At 44.0% G+C, this 18,224-nt stretch overlaps 1 protein-coding gene across 2 annotated transcripts in view; it reads left to right on the top strand.

The window, feature by feature from the left end:
* The first annotated feature begins 10,254 nt into the window (after positions 1-10,254).
* Positions 10,255-18,224, top strand: part of USF3 (upstream transcription factor family member 3) — a 43,119-nt gene continuing 35,149 nt past the window's right edge. The window contains exon 1 of one of the 2 annotated variants that reach the window (XM_017955148.3): positions 10,255-10,531. The gene's annotated coding sequence lies outside the window, so the exon portion shown is untranslated. The remainder of the gene's footprint in view (positions 10,532-18,224) is intronic. The other variant, XM_017955149.3, reaches the window with a different exon arrangement.

The following is an 18,224-nucleotide window of genomic DNA, read 5'->3' as shown; positions in this document are numbered from 1 at the left end:
GAGTAAGACACTGTCAAAAGAAAAAAAGAAGTCATTCTAACTGGTGTGAGATGGTATCTCCTTGTAGTTTGGGTTTACATTTCTCTAATGTTTAGAGATGTTGAGTATTTCTTTACATGCTTGTTGGCTGCATGTATGTCTTCTTTTGAAAAGTGCCTGTTCATGTCCTTTGCCTGCTTTTTACTAGTTTTTTTTTTTTTTTTTTTAACTGTTAATTGGTTTAAGTTCCTTGAAGATTTTTGATATTAGACCTTTGCCAGATGAATAGTTTGCAAACATTTTTCCCATTCTGTAGGTTGTCAGTTTACTCTGCTGATAGTTTCTTTTGCTGTGCAGATGCTCTTTAGTTTAATTAAGTCCCATTTTTCAATTTTTTGGTCAAACTTTTGTTAATATTATGTTGGTTAGGTGATATGTGATCAGTGATCTTTGACGTTGCTATTGTATTTGTTTTGAGGCCCCACAAATTGTGCCCATATAAGATGGTAAAATTAATTGGTAAATGTGTGTGTTCTGACTGCTCCACTGACGGGCCATTCCATCATCTCCCTCTCCTAAGGCCTCCCTGAGACACAGCAATATTGAAATTTGGCCAGTTAATAACCCTAAAATGTCCTCTAAGTGTTCAAGTGAAAGGAAGAGTCACACATCTCTCACTTTAAATGTTTTTTTTGTTTGTTTGTTTTTTCTTTTTTTTTTTGAGACGGAGTCTTGCTCTGTCGCCCAGGCTGGAGTGCAGTGGCGTGATCTCGGCTCACTGCAAGCTCCGCCTCCCGGGTTCACACCATTCTCCTGCCTCAGCCCCTCCAAGTAGGTGTGACTACAGGCGCCCGCCACCACGCCCAGCTAATTTTTTGTATTTCTAATAGAGACAGGGTTTCACCGTGGTCTCTATCTCCTTCCCTCATGATCCGCCCCCCTCTGCCTCCCAAAGTGCTGAAATTACAAGCGTGAGCCACCGTGCCCAGCCTCTCACTTTTAAATTAAAAGCTAGAAGTGACTAAGCTTAGCAAGGAAGGTTTGTTAAAAGCCAAGATAGACTAAAAGCTAGGCCTCTGGTGTGAAGCAGCCAAGTTTTGAATGCAAAGGAGAAGTTATTGAGGGAAATTAAAAGTGCTACTCCAGTGAACACACAAATGGTAAGAAAGCAAAACAGCCTTATGGCTGATACAGAGAAAGTTTTAATGATCTGCATAGAAGATCAAACCAGCCACAATATTCCCTTAAGAACAAAGCCTAACCCAGAACAAGGTGCTAACTTTCTTTAATTCTATGAAGCCTGAGAGAGGTGAGAAAAGTTGCAGAAGAAAAGTTGGAAGCTAGCAGAGGTTGGTTCATGAGGTTAAGGAAAGAAGCCATCTCCATAACATAAGAGTGCAAGGGGAAGAAGCAAGGGCCGATGTAGAGTCTGCACCAAGTTATCCAGGAGATCTAGCTATGATCATTGATGAAGGTGGTTACATTAAACACCAGGTTTTCAATGTAGACAAAACAGCCTTCTATTAAAAGATGATGGCTTTTAGTACTTAATAGCTAGAGAGGAGAAGTAAATGCCTGGCTTCAAGGCTTCAAAGCTTCAAAGGACAGGCTGACTCTCTTGTTAGGGGCTAATGCAGCTGGTGACTTTCAGTTAAAGCCAGGACTCATCTACCATTCTAATGATCCTAGAGCCCTTAAGAATTAGGCTAAGTCTACTCTCCCCATGCTCTATAAGTGAAATAATAAAGCCTGGATGTAAACAGTGCATCTGTTTACAGCACGGTTTACTGAATATTTTAAACTCACTGTTAAGCCTACTGCTTAGAAAAAGGATTCCTTTCAAAATATTACTGCTCATTGACAATGCACCTAGTCATCCAAGAGCTCTGTTGGAGATGTGCAGGAGGTTAATGTTTCATGCCTGCTAACACAGTATCCATTCTGCAGTCCATGGATCAAGGATTAATTTCAACTCTCAAGTCTCATTATTCAGGAAATACATTTATAAGGCTATAGTCACCAAAAACAGGGGTCTTCAAAAAATTCATGGAAAATTCATATTATGAAAAACTATGCACATGGATTTCAAAAAATTTTCACACCAAAATAAACCAGCTTGGGCAACATGATGAAACCCTACCTCTTACAAAAACTACAAAACTTAGCCAGGCGTGGTTGCATGTACCTGTAGTCCCAGCTACTTGGGAGGTTGAGGTGTGAGGAACCCTTAAGCTGGGAAGGTCAAGGCTGCAGTGAGCCGTGTTTATACCACTGTACTCCAGCCTGGGTGAGAGAGTGAGATCCTGTTTCAAAAAACAAACAAACAAAAACACGATTTTTGGTGACATTTGGGTGGAAGAATGGTAAAATCATTGTCATTGGTGCTTTATAAGATGTTTATGGGGGCAATGCCTCAAAGAAATCGACAGTTTACAAATGTATAACTAATTTTAAGAAGGGATGATATGATGTTGAAGATGAAGCCCACAGCTGCAGACCATCCACATCAATTTGTGAAGAAAAAATTTCTTTCATGCCCTAATTGAAGAGGACCAATGATTTAACAACAGAAACAATAGCCAACACCATAGACATCTCAATGGATTCTACTTACATAATTTTGACTGAAAATTAAAGTTGAGGCAACTTTCCCTTTCCTGATGGGTACCAAAACTGTTGTGCCCAGATCAGTTGCAGACAAGAGCAAAGTTTTCAATGGAAATTTTAAACAAGTAAGGCAAAGATCCTGAAGCTTTTCTTCAAAGTATTGTTAACAGGACATGAAACATGGCTTTACCAGTGTGGTCCTGAAGACAAAACACAATCTAAGCAGCGGCTACCGAGAGGTGGAAGTGGTCCAGTCAAAGCACAAGTGAACTGGTCAAGAGATGCTTAAGGCACTTTGCTTGTTGACTATCTGGAGGGCCCCAAAATAGAAACATCTGCTAATTATGAGAATGTTTTGAGAAAGTTAACCAAAGCTTGAGCAGAAAAATCCCCCAGGTGAGCTTTCACTGGAGAGTCCTTCTTCACCACCACAATGCTCTTGCTCATTCCTCCAATCAAATAAGGGCAATTTTGCATGAGTTTTGATAGGAAATCATTAGGCATCTACCTTACAGTCCTGGTTTGGCTCCTTATGACTTCTTTTTGTTTCCTAACTCACATTTCTTCAGTTAATAATTAGTAAAAAAGACTGAATTGACATGGTTAAATTCCCAGGACTCTCAGGTCTTTAGGGATGGGCTAAATTGCTGGTATCATTGCTTACAAAAGTATCTTGAAGTTGATGGAAATTTTATGTTAAGAAATCATGTTTATGGTCTGGTGTGGTGGCTCACACCTGTAATCCCAACACTCTGGGAGGCTGAGGCAGGCAGATCATGAGGTCAGGAGATCGAGACCACCCTGGCTAACACGGTGAAACCCCTGTATCTACTAAAAATATAAAAAATTAGCCAGGTGTGGTGTCGGGCCCCTGTAGTCCCAGCTACTCGGGAGGCTGAGGCAGGAGAATTGCTTGAACCCGGGAGGCAGAGGTTGCAGTGAGCCGAGATCACACCATTGCACTCCAGCCTGGGCAACAAGAGCAAAACTCTGTCTCAAAAAGAAAAAAAAAAAAAGAAAAAAAAAAGAAAAAGAAATCATGTTTATATTTTCAATTTTTATCTTTTAATTCCATTTTTCCACAATTTTTTTTTTTTTTTTTTTGAGACAAGGTCTTACTCTGTTACCCAGGCTGGAGTGCAGTGGTATGTACTGGCTCACTGCAGCCTTGACGTCCTGGCTCAGGCAATCCTTCCACCTCAACCTCCTAAGTAGCTGGGACCACAGGCACGTGCCACCATGCCCAGCGAATTTTTAGATTTTTAGTAGAGACAGGGTTTCACTATGTTGCCCAAGATGGTCTCAAACTCCTGGGCTCAAGCAGTCCTCCTGCATCAGCCTCCCAAATTGCTAGGATTACAGGCATGAGCCAGCGTGCCTGACCTTCCACTAACTTGGTGAAGTCCTGTAATATAGTGATGCCTCTGATGGATCTGGGCAAAGTAAATTGAAAGCCTTCTTGGGAAGGCTTCACCATTCTACAGGGTTTTTTTTTTTTTTTTTTTTTGGAGATGGAGTTTCCCTCTTGTTGCCCAGGCTGGAGTGCAATGGTGTGTTCGTGGCTCACTGCAACCTCTGCCTCCCAGGTTCAAGTGATTCTCCTGCCTCAGTCTCCCGAGTAGCTGGGATTACAGGCATGCATCAACACATCCAGTTAATTTTTGTATTATTAGTAGAGACAGGGTTTCACCATGTTGGCCAGGCTGGTCCCGAACTCCTGACCTCAAGTGATCTGCCAGCCTCGGCCTCCCAAAGTGCTGGGATTACAGGCATGAGCCACTGCACCTGGCCTCTAGATGCTATTAAGAACATTTGTGCTGGGCGCAGTGGCTCACGCCTTTTACCCAGCACTTTGGGAGGCTGAGGCAGGTGGATCACAAGGTCAGGAGTTCAAGACCAGCCTGACCAACATGGTGAAACTCCATCTCTACTAAAAATACAAAAATTAGCCGGGCATGGTGGTGCCTGCCTGTAATCCCAGCTACTAGGTAGGCTGAGTCAGGAAAATTGCTTGAACCCACGAGGCGGAGGTTACAGTGAGCTGAGATCGTGCCACTGCACTCCAGCCTGGGCGACAGAGTGAGACTTCATCTAGAAAAAAAAAAAAAAAAAAAGACATTTGTGAGTCATGGGAAGAGGCCAAAATATCAACATTAACAGGAGTTTGGAAGAACTTGATTCTAGCTCTCATGGATGACTTTGAGGGAAGAATTCAAGACTTCAGTGGAGGAAATAACTGCAGATGTGGTGGCAATAGCAAGGGAACTAGAATTAGAAGCAGGGCCAGAAGATGAGACTGAATTGGTGCAATCTCATGATAAAACTTGAATACATGAGGAGTTGGTCTTTTTTTTTTTTTTTTTTTTTTACATGGAGTCTTGCTCTCTCACCTAGGCTAGAGTGCAATGGCGTGACCTTGGTTCACTACCTCTGCCTTCCAGGTTCAAGTGATTCTCCTGCCTCAGCCTCCCACATAGCTGGAACTACAGGTGTGCGCCACCATGCCCAGCTAATTTTTGTATTTTTAGTAGAGATGGGGTTTCACCATATTGGCTGGGCTGGTCTGGAACTCCTGACCTCATGATCCTCCCGCCTTGGCCTCCCAAAGTGCTAGGATTACAGGTGTGAGCCACTGCGCCAGCTGAGGAGTTGCTTTTTATGGAAGAGCAAAGAAAGTAGTTTCATGAGATAGAAAGTACTCCTGGTGAAGATGCTGTGAACACTGTTGAAATTATATAAAAGGATTTAGAATAGTACATAAACTTATTTGATAAAGCAGTAACAGGGTTTGAGAAGACTGACTCCAATTTTAATTAAATTTAAAACATTTTAAATTTAAAATTTTACCTATTTATTTAACAGATGGGGTCTCACTCTGTTGCCTAGGCTGGAGTACAGGGGCATAATCATAACTCATCAAAGCCCCAAACTCCTGGGCTCCAGCAATCCTCCCACCTCAGCCTCCCAAGTAGCAGGGGCTGTAGGTGCTTGCTACCAGCTAATTTAAAATTTTTTATTGTTGGTAGAGACAGGGTCTCTCTTTGTCATCCAGGCTGGTCTGGATTTCCTGGCCTCAAGTGATTCTCCCATCTCAGCCTCCCAAGGTGTTGGGATTACAATTTTGAGCCAATGCACTTGGCAAGCATAACTTTTTTTTTTTTTTAAATGAGACAGGGTCTCACTGCTGTTGCCCAGGCAGAAGTGCAGTAGGGAGATCACAGCTCATTGTAACCTTAATCTCAGGCTCAAGTGATCTTCTTGCCTCTTTTTTTAGAGATGAGGTCTCACTTTGTTGCCTAGTCTGGTCTCAAAATCCTGGGCTCAAGCCATCCACAGGCCTGAGCCACAGCGCCTGGCCCAACATAACTTTTATATGCACTTGGAAACGAAAAACGTGTGTGACTTGCTTTTTTGTAATATTCTCTTTATAGTGGTGGTCTGGAATCCAACCCAAAATATCCCTAAGATATGCCTGTATTTTGTTTTTTTTTTATTGACACTCTTAAGCAAATAAAAAGCAAGCTATTGACTGAGTGAAAGTATTTGCACAACACATATCTGAAAGAGAACTTTTATCCAAAGCACCTAAATATTTTTACAATTCAAAAGACAAACATATTGATTTTTAAATGGACGAATTGTTATTATTATTTTTTGAGACGGAGTTTTGCTCTTGTTGACCAGGCTGGAATGCAATGGTGCAGTCTCAGCTCACTGCAGTCTCTGCCTCCCAGGTTCAAGCGATTCTCCTGCCTCAGCCTCCTAAGTAGCTGGAATTACAGGTGCCTACCACCATGCCTGGCAAATTTTTGTATTTTTAGTAGGGACGGGGTTTCACCATGTTGCCAGGCTGGTCTCGAACTCCTGACCTCAGGTGATCTGCCAGCCTCGGCCTCCCAAAGTGCTAGGATTACAGGTGTGAGCCACCCCCCCCCCACCCCGGGCCAAGAAATGGAAATTAAAATCACAATGAGATACCATTTACACTCACTATAATGGCTAGAATTAAAAAGAGTGACAATATCAAGTGTTGGCCATGCTGTGGAATATCTGGAGATCATATATACTGCCACTGGGAATGTGGAAACAAGTGTTATCACTGCATTGGGTAAAAGTTGGGCAGTTTCTTTTGGGAAATATGGAAGTAGATTTCAAGAGCTGGCCATTTAGGCCGGAGTGGTTTTGCTCATGCCTATAATTCTAGTCGTTTGGGAGGGCCAGAAGAAAGGACTCCTTTAGGCCAGGAGTTCAAGACCAGCCTGTGGAACATAGTGAGACCTGGTCTCTACAATTTTTTTTTTTTTTTTTAATTAGCCAGGTGTGGCGGCAAGTGCCTGTAGTCCTAGCTACTTGGGAGACTGAGGCTGATGCCTAGAGCCCAAGAGTTGAGGTTGCAGTGAGCTATGATCACATCATTGCACTTCAGTCTGGGCGACAGGGTGAGAATCTCTAAAAAAATAATTTAAAAAAGAGAGCTGGCCATTCACTTATTCTATTCGGAAAGCAAAAGAATGGCTTCTAAAGAGAAAACACAAGCCTAACACTTCGACAGAGAAGTGAGAGTTAAAAAGCGACGGGGCGCCCGTGGCTCACACCTGTAATCCCAGCACTTTGGGAGGCCAAGGTGGGCAGATCACGAGGTTAGGAGTTCGAGACCAACCTGACCATTATGGTGGTCTCTAGTAAAACATACAATAACAAAAAATTAGCTGGGCGTGGTGGCGCACGCCTGTAGTCCCAGCTACTGGGAGGCTGAGGCAGGAGAATCACTGGAACCCGGGAGGTGGAGGTTGCAGTGAGCCGAGATCGCGCCACTGCACTCCAGCCTGGGCGACAGAGCAAGACCCCATCTCAAAGAAGGGGGCGGGGAAAAAAAAAGGCCGCCGGGCGCTGTGGCTCACGTCTGAAATCTGAAATCAGCACTTCAGGAGGCCGAGACGGGCAGATTGCCTGAGGTCAGGAGTTCGAGACCAGACTGGCCGGGCAAAGGCCACCTGGTGTAAACCTGGCTGCCCAGCTCTTTATGCACTCAGGGCAGCATGGGAGCCCTGTCGCCCCGCGCATCTACGGGCCTGGCAACCGGGGACGCGGGGCGGGCGGGGAAAAGAAGGGTGCGCACCCCATGGGCGCTGGCACCCCCCAGGTACCACACACAGAGGTCCCTAGGAAGGAGGCGCACTTTGCGCAGTTCTTGCCTCCTGGAGCAGGATGGAGGTGGGTGGAGCTGAGTCCGGGGCCTCCCCGCAGCCTTGGTCACCACCCCAGGCTCTCAGTGGCCTCTTTCCGCAGTCAGTCATCTCTAGTAGTAGGAAAAAACGGAGGTCTTGATATGAAACTGGGGATGCAAGGAAGTGCTTATGTATCATGCAAATAGTCTTTCAGCACCATTGAAAAGTCTCAAGAATGTGGGTGAAAATCAGATTCATTCTGTCCACTTGAAAAAAAATGAACTAACAGCCCTATACACCAGTTTCACTTGGCCAGTATATTTTACCACCAATATAGGTCACTGAAGCACTGCCAGCTAGTTCGAAAATAGGACTGGTGTGATTATCTGAAACGGATGTTGAATGGGTAAAGCCAAGAAAAAGATTCTGGGCTTCAGCCCAGGAGTTGAAGACCAACCTGGGCAACATAATGTGACCCCCATCTCTACCCAAAAGAAAACTGCCGGGCATGTGGTTCCAGCTACTCAGGAGGCTGAGGTGGGAGGATCGCTTGAGTTTGGGAGGTGGAGGCTGCAGTGAGCTGTTACAGTGCCACTGACCTTCAGCCTTGGCAACAGAGGGAGACCCTGTCGCAGGAAAAAAGAAAACAAAGAAAGCAAAGGAAAGGAAAATAAAGGAAAGGAAAGGAAAGGAAAAGGGAAAGGGAAAGGAAAAGGGAGAGGGAAAGGGAAAGGGAAAGGGAAGGAAAGGAAAAGAAAAAGAAAAAAGAGAAAAGAAAGGAGAAAGGCTGCACTTAGGAAATAAGGATTAATTTAAAAAGCTAATATTGTGATCTTTATCAAACAGAAATTGCTCTTCTTTTCTATGTCTATATCGTGCCAGAAATATATTAATGTGTATTTTTAAAGGTGATCTAAAGAAACGGTTAAATTCTGTTTCATGATTCATCAAAACTATTTGTGTGGCTTTACTTTAGAATTGATGCATTGCAGTTGTTTAGGAAGTCATGCATACCCTAGATATGATATTTGTTAACGGGAAATGCCTGAACACATTGGAAATTGTTTCCTATGGCTGAGCATACCAATACTATACAATTTTATGGTGATGTTATTAGCATTGTTATTATGGCTCTGACTCGTAGAATCTTTCTTATCTGCAGCTTTGATTTGGATGTGCCAAGTCTGTTCAAAGGCTAATTCGAACTTCGTGTGCCTAGATGGATGAGTTAAAGATTTCTAGCCTGTTTATTAGTACCCCAGTTTATAAGCAACACTACAGGCCTTCCGTTTCATCATAGCTTTTCAATCCACTGTACAAACATAAGACTCCGTTACTGTTAACCTTTACCCATTTGCTCAATGCGATTTCTGCTGCTTCAGTATACAGGCTCAAGTAATTCCCATTATGCCATGCCCTGTGTGCACCTTCTGGAAGTTACCTGATCTGGAAGTTAGCCCATGCACAGAAGTTAGCCCATGGACAGCAAAGATCTGGGATATTTCCAAATCTGGTTGTGGAAGGGCTTGGAAATCTATAACCACAACCAGGTGGAGGACACCTGTTTCAGGAGGGGGTTATAAAATATGAAGCGAAACTAGGGAAAGGGAGTTGTGATCACGGTTCCAAGGGCTCCACACCCATCTTGGAGTTAAGGGGCACTCAGGTCTCCAATTAGTGACCCGTAGCCCTACCTCTGCTAGATCCAGGTCTTTAGTAACCCAGGCTTGAGATTTCAAACCCTATCCCCCAATGCCAAACTCCCTTGTCCCAGCTGGGAGGCCCCCAGGGCATTTCTGAACATGGCCATCTCCAGTTCGCAGAAATCTGTGTGTTGCTGCAAATAAAGGATGACAAGAGACCACAGCCTACGAATGCGAGCAGCGTCAAGTCAGCAACAATCTTCCAGTTATCGAGAAGTCGGAGACGTCTGATTCTCTTTCTTCCTCACATTTACTAAGAGGTATCTTCTTGCCTCCCTGCCCTCCACGTTAAGAGGGGCTATTCCGAAAGACTTCCTTGCCCCCTTTCTTTTCAATTTTTCCACTTCCAAACTCCTACTGAAAGACGAAGAAAAGAGACCACAGAACAAGGTAGAAAGAAGTTTCTTAGAACACCTTCTTTTCTAGGTTCTCAAGGCGTCCCCTTTAAGGAACCAGGCCCACCTCTTTCCCATTCATCTACTGGCTTTCCTTCCTGTCCGTCACTCTACCTTTAAGAATATTTCCTGTTCCTTCAACCCAACTTGCACACCTCCGCCCCCCGGCCCTCCTCATTGGGCCGCCCGAACCCCGTTCACTCCTTGGTTTTTTCTCCGCCTCCTCCCGCCCTCTAAGCCTAGCGCTACGGCATTCTGTCTTCTTATTGGCTATCATGGCAGCGTTCCCGCAGCCTGATTGGCGGGCTGAGTGACAGAGGCGGGAGCGCGGCGCGCCCAGGGTAGGCTGTTCGCTTGCCGAGCTGCGGCCGCGGGAGGGGCGGGGAAGGGCGGGGGGAGGGGGGCTGGGAAAGTTGAGGCCGCGCTGCTGCCGGGTCTCCGGCCTTGAGGGCTCGGGCTCGCAGCGGCGGCGGTGGCCGTAAAAAGAGGCGGCGGGGGCGGGGGGAGAGGAGGGCCTGGGCCCGCGCTCCCCCAGCCCCGGAGGAGCAGGCGGCGGCCGCGGACGGAGAGATTCGTCCAGACGGTCAGACACTCTTGCCTTCCCCTCCTGGGATCATGACCCAGGCGGGGGTCTTCGCCGTCCCCGCCGCCACCGCGGCCGAGACCGCGCAGCCGGCGGGTAAGTGACTGCGGGAGGGGGCCACTGACAGCCGGGGCGGGGGGCGGGGGCCGGGGCTGCGGGGGCGGCTCCGGGGGGCGGCCCCGGGCTCAGCTCCACCCACCCCCTTCCTGCTCCCGGAGGCCAGGGCTGCGCTAAGTGCGCCTCCTTCCTGGGGACCCCTGCGTGCAGCACCTCGTGGGGTGCCAGCGTCCGCGGCGTGCGCACCCCTTTTCTCCCGCCCGCCCTGTGTCCCCGGCTGCCAGGCCCGTGGGGGGCTCGCACTGCGCCCCAACTTGTAGATGCGCTCGGGGCGAGAGGGGCCCCACGCTGCCCTGAGTGCATAAAGAGCTGGGCAGCCAGGTTCACACCAGATGGCCTTTGCCCGCCTCCTTCTCCTTTTCCTGTCTTCTTCATTCCCCTTCTTTGCTCGCCCTCTGAATTTCTTTCGTACCCGTTCGTCAGACTCATGTGGCTTGCTGTTTCCCTCTCACCCCTCTGTCGAAGTGTTAGGCTTGTGTTTTCTTTTTAGAAGCCTTTCTTTTGCTTTCTGAATAGAAGCAGTGCCAAGTGAATGACCAACTCTTGAAATCTACTTTCTTGTATCCGGATGAAATATAAGATTCCTGGGCTCTTGTTCATGTTTACAATTTTGATAGTTGAATTCACCCCACTCGTTCTTGAAGCTTGTCCTCCCAACCCTCCCCGTTACATTGGGATATGGTCCTTTGCGTTTATTAACTTTATCTGGAAATAAGAGACTGCATAAACCAAAGTGCAGAATTTCAACTTCCGTTCTCATAACATTTTTACCATCAAGTAGATACAGTAACCTAACACCACACAAAACAAGACACTCGTGGCCAACTGTGTAGGTAAAGAAGACATTTCCTTACCTATAAACAACGTACAGATTTCTTGAATAAATCTTACGGTGAGTAACGTGGACCCTGAAACATATTCAGGTTTGCTCTTTTGTAAAGAAAACCAAACAGACAAACTTACTTTTTAAAGGATCAACAGGCTGTCCTACTCTCCATTCACCTTGATGACTGTTTTCTCCCTCTCAGGACTCTTGTTTAATAACATAGTACAGAGTTGTTGTTTGGGATACATGTGTTGTTTCTCTTTATACTCAAAGTATTTGTTACAAAATAAGTAAAATACATTGTAATGGCACTTCTGAAAGCAGAAGTAATGTATCCATGCAAGAATGAATACTTAATCTTAAAGCAGTTTTGCTTTAGTCTAAGCCAAGCTTGTCCAACCCGCGCCCAAGGATGGCTTTTAATACAGCCCAAGACAAGAAGACAAATTCGCAAACTTTCTTTTATTTTTTTTTGAGACGGAGTCTCGCTCTGTCGGCTAGGCTGGAGTGCAGTGGTGTTATCTCAGTTTACTGCAACCTCCGCCTCCTGGGTTCAAGCAATTCTCCTGCATCAGCCTCCTGAGTAGCTGGGATTACAGGCGCACGCCACCAGCCCAACTAATTTTTTTTTTTTTTTTTTTCACTAGAGACAGGGTTTCTGCGTGTTGGCCAGGCTGGTCTTGCACTCCTGACCTCAGGTGATGCACCTGCTTCGGTTTCCGAAAATGCTGGGACTACAGGCATGAGCCACCGCTCCCGGCCTCAAATCTGTAAAATTTCTTAAAACATTATGAGATTTTTGTGTGTGATATTTATTTATTTATTGAAGCTCATCAGCTATCATTAGTGTTAGTGTATTTTATGGGTGGCCCAAAACAATTCTTCTTCCCAAATGGCCCAGGGAAGTCAAAAGATTGGACACACCTGGTCTAAGCTAAAAGACTTAGATGTACGTGGGTATTGGGATCTCTCTGTATTTAGGAGTTTTGCAAAATCTGGAAGCAGCCTAGAACATTCTCTAATATAAAAGGAGTGCATTGCAGGAATATAAGAGCAGCTTAGAATTGAAGTACTTATTTGCTAGGTTAGTCGTCTATGGAACATCATGGAAGTAAAATTCTAAAGTTGTACACCTTACACTCAATGAACCAGTCATGTATGAGAAATTGGTGGGTACTTTTCCTATTTTCAGAGCTTAGCTTTGTCAACAAGGGAAAAGAAACACTAAGAAAACTGAGAATTTTTAACTCAGGTTAGAAGATAAGCTTCAACAGGTCATCAGCTCAAATTTGTTGCTTATAAACAGGGTCTTAAATCAATCTTGAGCCTTAGTCATATCTGTCATGCTTTACCTCTCTGTTCTCTAGCCCAGTGGTTCTCAATTCAGACTGTACATGAGCATCACCTTGTGTGTCTTTAAGTTTTAATGCCCAGGCCACTTCCCCCAGAAATTCTCTTATTTTTGATATGGAGTAAAGCTCTGCCTTGGGCATATTTTTTAAAGCTCTCCAGGTGATTCTGTTCAGTAGCCCTGGCTAAGAACTCCCATGAGACTAGAACAGTGTCCAAAAGCTAAGCTTGTGTTCTGGGCTTTTCTAAATCAGGCTTCACTCATGTGTCCAACTTTCCCCCCACTGCTTTTGCTAAAGATGTTGACCTTTCTCAGGATATGGACACCTTTACTCTCTTCCTCCCTCCTGCCAACAATAGTTCTAATTACACTTTTATGAAAGTTTTCTGGGTAGCTTACTCTAGTTCTTAGTGATCGACTGCCTTTGAACTTCTATGCTACATGTTTAAAAGATTCTCTTTAGGCTTACAGTATGTGGCAGTTTAAGTTCTGTGTGTGTGTTTCATTGTTCTCAAATGTAATGATAAGGAATATTTTATTTTTCATCTCTTCTGCAGTGGTTTTCTTTAAGTTGGACTGGTTTGGTTTGGAACCCTTCCGACTCTTCCTGCAACCATAGTTTTAGGTTTGATTTCATCTGATGTATGTTAGTATCTTCCTCATACCTTAACTACCATTGAATTCATGTATAGACATCCGTTTTTTTTTTTCCATATCTTTTCTTGATTTCATTAGTAGGTTATTTATCTTCCATGGCCCCATAACAGTTTGTACTTGTTTCTGTGTTAGCACTTAGCACATTGCCATAAGTATGTGTTTTCATGCCTTCCCCACCATACTGCTAACCAGGGCCTCCAGGTTGAGCAACTCCAGGGGGTACCATTCACATATTCTTGAATACCATTGCAACATGGCAGAAATAGAGCTCCACCAACATAGGAACTATTTTATCTTTGTATTCTTAGGACCTAACATTGCATTTGTGATTACTAGGCGGTTAATAAATGTTCTTGAATGAGTAAATGACTGCCATGTTATATATTATAAAAAGATAGCCATATACATCTTGAACATAAGTTGATTTGGCATTAATTGATTTTGCTATTAACTATTTTATGTCCTATACTCCCATTATAGATTTGTTAAAGGTTAGTAGAATCTAAGTGATTGTAGTTGTGACAGACCCCTTAAATGTGTAAACTTCCTTCCAATATGCACAGGCATATATGTGTCTTGAGTCTTTTACTCTGTGCTGTAAAGTTGTACACTTATTATTCATAAAATACTTATGGAACTCTTGCTAAGAGAAACGTGGTTAACTGTCCAATTGGATAATTTTTCTTTTTCTCATTAAAATTTCCATATGGGGAAAACTGCACTACTTCAGAAGGCCGGATCTTTTAATTAGATCAGTAGGGCATAATAAGTTGTTTCTATTAGTGTGCTAATACTGTGTTTTTAATTCAGTTCACCAAGTATTTATTGGGTATTTACTATGTGCCCAACGCTGTTAGGTGCTAAAGAGAATACAGAAATAGTAAATGGTGGACTCGGCTCGTAAGAACTTTTTAGACTTATTGGGAGGATTGTTTAAGGAACTCAATGGAGTATTCATTAGATGCTAAATTAAACATAAGTACGTAAAATCTATGATGTAATGATTAATACAAAAAAAGGAAAGGTCAGATTTTCTTTCAGCAGACATTTATTACTCAATTACTGAGTGCTAATTGTTGAGGATAGAAACATGAAATTTATTATAGTCTGGTGGTGAAAACTAGTAAGTATACAGATTGTATTTCATGTTAAGACATTGTGGAGTATTAGGATGTTTGGGAGTATGAAGAAGGGTTTTAGTCTAACCTCTAAGGCAGGGGTCCCCAAATGGCCTATTAGGAACCAGGCCACACAGCAGGAGATGAGCTACCCTCCTGTCAGATCAGTGGCAGTATTAGATTTTCATAGGACCGCGAGCCCTATTTTGAACCACACATGCAAAGGATCTAGGTTGCGCGTTCCTTATGAGAATCTAATGCGTGAGATAGATGGAACAGTTTCATCCCAAAACCATCCGCTGCGCTCCCTGTCCGTGGGAAAATTGTCTTCCACGAACCAGTCCCTGGTGCCAAAAAGGTTGGGACCACTGCTCTAGGGGTCAGAGAAAGCTTTAAAGAGGATAATGAAGAGTTCTCAGGAATTCCATAAACAGCAGAAACCAAAGTGAAGGAGATAGGGAGAAGAAATTTGTGGTGTCACTACTATCTACCTTTGTGTCATTTGAGGGACCAATTTCTCTTTGATTATAAACCATAGAAATTGAATTTGGCTAACTTAAGCAGCAAATGGATACTGGATAAACTCACAGAAAGAAAGGAAGATAGAATAATGAAGCCTTGGGAAGGCCAGGAAAACAGAAGCTCCCAGGATCACAAGGCTCCATGGGGCTAACTCAGCCTCAGCAAGCTTTCCTGCTTGTGCAGGGAGTCTTCTTAGTTAGCCCCATGCCCACCCCAGAGGTGAGCCCGTGTTTGATGGTCCCATCAGATTTCAGGAATGGGACAGAGAAGATCTCCAAAGGAAAGGCAGGATATGATTGTCAGAAGGCCAGAACAACAGATTTCTTACAAAGTTCGTTGGATTTGGCAGTGCAGAAGTCGTTTGGTGAGCTTGGTGTAAGCAGTTTTAGGAAGAAAAGTCAGGTAACAGCTGGTTGAAGAGTGAATAGGAAGTGAGGAAGGGCGGGTAGTAAGTATAAACAACTTGTTCAAGAAGCCTGGTGGTTGGGAGGAAGAATGGGGACACCTATAGGGAGTTGCAAGATCAGGAGAAAAATCATTTTAGGTTTTTACATAGAAAACATTGAATAAGGATTTATTTTTATTTTTGTTGAGATGGCGTCTCACTCTGTCTCACGGGCTGGAGTGCAGTGGTGCAATCTTGGCTCACTGGAACCTCCGCCTCCTGGGCTCAAGCCATCCTCCTACCTCAGGCTCCTGGTTAGCTGGGATTACAGGTTTGCAGCACCATGCCTGGCTAATTTTTGGTATTTTTGGTAGAGATGGCGTTTTGCTTTGTTTCCCAGGCTGATCTCAAACTCTTGAGCTCAAGTGATCCACCTCCCTTGGCCTCTCAAGGTGCTGGGATTACAGGTGTGAGCCACTGTGCCTGGCCCTGAAGAAGGATATTTTTAATGGAAAAGTACAAAGAGGGAAGGAGGGATTAATAATATATGAGAGAAAAGGGATATTCTATAAGAAGTTTACTAAGTAGTGAGAGTGATAGAGTCCATAGTATAGGTAGAGGGTTTAGTTTTGCTAGAAATACTAGGAAAGATTTTATAGAGGAGGATAGACTTGCCCCGGACTTTAAAGGGTTAGTAGGATTTGGATCAACAGAGCAAAGTGGAAAGGTCCTTTCAGTGGGAAAATGGCATGGATTTAGCACAAAGTGAACTAGCTGATAAGGTGCACAGGGATAAACCTGTCTGAATTGAAGAGGAGGGAAGGGTAGATGGCATGGTTAGCTAGAAAACCCTCCTTTTATGTGTGTTGTGCTAGGTGGAAGTGGGTAGGTGAGACCTGCCAGTGAAGAAGGTACAGTCATGAATGCCAAGACCTGGAGTTTGGATGTGATGCAGTAGATCATGGAAAATAGTCCTGTAGATTCTGAAGCAGGAGAGGACATGGTAAATGTGCCGAATTGAAAAGACTGATAAGACATTGGGGCATAAACTCCATCAAATGGGAGAAAGGCTGAGGGCAATAACAAAGACTGCCTAAGGCCAGACATGTGTAAAATGGGGCCTAATCTAAGGTGGTCATAACAGAGGGGAAGAGATGAGCATTATGAAAATAATTGATAGGATTTGGTGAGAAGATATGAAGATTATTTTTGGGTCTAGAGCCAGGTTAAACTTTTGGTGTCATTGATAAAATGGAGAACTTGGAAATACATATCTTAAGAGAAAAGGGAATTTAACACATTCCAAACAGACTTGTTAATTTGTTCAAAATGCAATGTTCTGAAGAGAGATTTGGAGCAAAGTTAGAGTTGAAAGGTAGCTTTCTTACAAAAACATAAAGGCTTTTACACAGAAACAGTTTGGACCTTTGTAGGGAAAAAGCAAACCTGAAAAAGAGAAGAGAGTATTGAACCTTGGAACTCAAAGGAGAAAGAAAAGTGTCCATGTTAGAGAAAGAGGATGCATAATAGGAGAGGAGAAAGACAACCTAGGAGAGAGAATTTCAAGAAAGAGAGAGATCAGCAGCCTCAAATCCTGCCAAGAGGGAAATCATCTATGATTGGTGAAAAATAGCCCCTGACCTCCAAGGAAGCAGCTGTGGTTGGCTGGAGCAGCCAGAAGGTTTAGGAGACAGTGGCCAAGTTGGAGAGGTGAGAAGTTTCACAGGAACATGGGGAGAGAAATAGACTTGTAGGCAGAAAAGGCAGTAAATTCTTGTTTAACATGCGGAAAATCCTTGCATTTTGGAAGGAGAGATGGTTAAGAGAGAAAATAAAGTGCTAAAGAGGAAAGAATCAAATATAAAGTCCCTTTTCTCAGATCAAATAATTAAGAAGTCCTGGAGGCCTGAAATGATATATTTATAGATTTATAGAATTTATGGTAAATGTAGAATACAGTTAAGGAACTTGGACCAGATGACTTGACTTCTATCTTCTCAGTAAATTAAGGGGGAAATGGAAGAAAGACAACTAACATGTATTGAGCACTTGCTATGTACCAGGCACTTTGCTAGATCCATAAAATGTATCGTCATGTAAACTCGGAACAGTCCTCTGAGAAGCTGGTGAGACTCTCCCAGTTTTAAATGTGAGGATGCTGAGACTCTAAAGGGTACTTATTTCAAAATCAGATAGCCAGTACCTGCCAGCTTTGAGATGTGATCCTAAGTCTGACATCAAAGGCTTTTTCTATTTACTATACAATTTCATTCATTGATGTGAGGTGAAGGGTACGTGGCGGCTTAACAGCATCTGTATTTTTATTTTTATTTTTTTTGAGACAGAGTCTCGCTCTGTCACCCAGGCTGGAGTGCAGTGGCACAATCTCGGCTCACTGCAAGCTCCGCCTCCTGGGTTCACGCCATTCTCCTGCCTCAGCCTCCCGAGTAGCTGGGACTACAGGCACCCCCCCACCACGCCCGAATAATTTTTTTCGTATTTTCAGTAGAGACAGGGTTTCACCATGTTAGCCAGGATGGTCTCGATCTCCTGACCTCATGATCTGCCCACCTCAGCCTCCCAGAGTGCTGGGATTACAGGTGTGAGCCACCACACCCGACCAGCATCTGTATTAATGACCTCAGTGGCTGTGCTTTGGAATCATTTCAGGAGTTTTGAAAAATTCTTGCACCTCACCTCAGTCACTCATTCCTTCATTCAACAAATACTTGTTGATTACTCACTTATGTGCCTAGCATGATTCTAGGCACTTAGAGTACATCGGTGAATGAAACACACTCAAATACCTGCCC

The sequence above is a fragment of the Papio anubis genome, chromosome 2, assembly GCF_008728515.1.
Source record: "Papio anubis isolate 15944 chromosome 2, Panubis1.0, whole genome shotgun sequence".
In the NCBI taxonomy this organism is placed as follows: Eukaryota; Metazoa; Chordata; class Mammalia; order Primates; family Cercopithecidae; genus Papio; species Papio anubis.
Note: the sequence above shows the minus strand (reverse complement) of the source record. Positions and strands in the feature narration are given on the sequence as shown.